This window comes from Microtus ochrogaster, chromosome 4 (assembly GCF_000317375.1).
Source record: "Microtus ochrogaster isolate Prairie Vole_2 chromosome 4, MicOch1.0, whole genome shotgun sequence".
Taxonomy (NCBI): domain Eukaryota; kingdom Metazoa; phylum Chordata; class Mammalia; order Rodentia; family Cricetidae; genus Microtus; species Microtus ochrogaster.
Window position 1 is genome coordinate 92,028,823 of NC_022011.1, and position 2,285 is coordinate 92,031,107.

The 2,285-nt window shown below is 41.3% G+C and overlaps 1 protein-coding gene across 3 annotated transcripts in view; it reads right to left on the bottom strand.

The window, feature by feature from the left end:
* Tfpi (tissue factor pathway inhibitor) overlaps positions 1-2,285 on the bottom strand; it is a 44,226-nt gene that overhangs the window by 28,316 nt on the left and 13,625 nt on the right. The window lies entirely within an intron of this gene.

The following is a 2,285-nucleotide window of genomic DNA, read 5'->3' on the forward strand; positions in this document are numbered from 1 at the left end:
CTCTTCAGATAGCTTCCCATTTTTAGTACCCTTTCCGTCTGCTTTGGTCCCCCTTTGGGAAAGGAAGCATTTTCACGGTTCTCCCTTTTGGTTCTTGTGGATTTTGTTTTATAGCCCACATCTTAACCAGGTTTTCTGTGAGGTAAGCAGGCAGTCACAGATGTGTCCTTCATCCCAGCCACTCCCTTCTTCAACCTCTTGGTTCACCTTTTCCCAGCTTACGGAGAAGCCAGGAGCCGACACTTTTGCACCCTGAGGGAAATGAATTCCTGCAGGAAGTGAGACATTTCCTGTTTCAAACTGATTTAAAGATCTAGATCTAAAAAGGAAAAGAAGTTGAAAAACACGTAGCTTAAAAAAAAAATGACTTCCTCTTTGCCCTCAAAGGTAAAAGGAAACAAGGACCACGGGATGTTGATGCTTTAGAGTCAGGAGCAAACGTGCGATCTACAGATACACCTTCATCACGGTTTTTATTGTATACGAAATTGCTTTTGTCAACTTTTACAGTTATAGAAGGATGCCTAAGACGGCATAATTTTTAAGTCTAGAGACTTTAAAATCTAGAGATTTCTGTCATAATTCTGGAGTTTGGAAAGTGCCAAATCGGGATACTGTTGAGTAGAAAAAAAAAAATACAATTACATGAATGGCCTTGGAATACGTTAGTAGTAAAGTAACAAGTGCCATTTTACTTTCTGCATCATTAAAATCACTGACAAACTACAGTCCTGTTCCTCATGACACACTGGAAATGCTAAAGCATGTCTGAATGTCAGTCAGCAGCAATGTAAGATATTTGTAGCTCATACAACAGACCGCATGTTGTTACGAGATTCTGATACACACGTGTGATTACAGAGAGCCTTTCTGCTAAACTTCTAGGTTTGCGTTTACTTTTCAAACACTTCCAGAGCCTTCTTTTTTTTTTTTTTTTTTTTTTTTTTTGGTTTTTCAAGATGGGGTTTCTCAGTATAACAGCCAGGCTGGCCTGGAACTCACAGAGATCCACCTGTCTCTGCCTCCAGAGTGCCAGGACTAAATAAAGGCGTGTGCCACCACCACCAGGGTCCTTTCAGAGACTCTTAAATTCTATTTGATTTCATGAAAAGTCAAGGCAGCTGTATTTTGAATATACCATGAAGCAGGACTTTTGTCTGGGTGGTTCAGAGTACAGGCTTGGGTTGGATGCCTGCTAAACACTCAAGAATAGAGACTCTCAATCTATCACGGTGTCTTATTTCAAAGCTGCAGCTTAAAATATTGCTTATATCTAGTCACTTAGTCTTGGTTTGGTTGCAAGTAGCCAAAGCTAGGAGCTTAGACGAATTAGGTCAAAATGTCATTAGCCACATTCCAGAAAATGTAGAACTACCTAAGCCTAGAAGGGCCAATTTATGTTCATCTCAGAGACAACTCGATCCAGAGAACCGAGCACCATCAGGAGTCTCTGTTTTATTCTCTGTCTCAGTCCAGCTCCTCTCAGTCCCTGCCCCATCCGCAGCATGGAACGTGGTCCTCACCATTCCTGGACACTGGGCCATAACGTTTCTTTACACACCAGGTCCAAACAGCGAGTAAATAACCCTGGCAATTCCGGTTTGTGAAAGAAAAACCTTTCAGAGTAGGACCTTTAAGATGGCACAATCGGGGAACCCAAATGGATTACAAATTTCCCAAACTTGATTCAAAAGATGTGAAAGCTAGAAGGGATCTGGAGTGAGCAAGGCAATATACAGCATGGCTGATCTATTTTATGTGTACATATGCATCTATATCTATAGTGTACACATGCATCTATGTCTGTAGTGCACACATGCATCTATGTCTGTAGTGCACATATGCATCTATGTCTGTAGTGCACACATGCATCTATGTCTGTAGTGCATATATGCATCTATGTCTGTAGGGAACACATGCATCTATAAGTCTGTAGTGCACATATGCATCTATGTCTATAGTGCACATGTGCATCTATGTCTGTAGTGCACACATGCATCTATATGTCTGTAGTGCACATATGCATCTATGTCTGTAGGGCACACATGCATCTATGTCTGTAGTGTACACGTGCATCTATATCTGTAGTGCACACGTGCATCTATGTCTGTAGTGCACATATGCATCTATATGTCTGTAGTGCACATATGCATCTATATGTCTGTAGTGCACATATGCATCTATATGTCTGTAGTGCACACATGCATCTATGTCTGTAGTACACAATGCATCTATGTCTGTAGGGCACACATGCATCTATGTCTGTAGTGCACACATGCATCTAT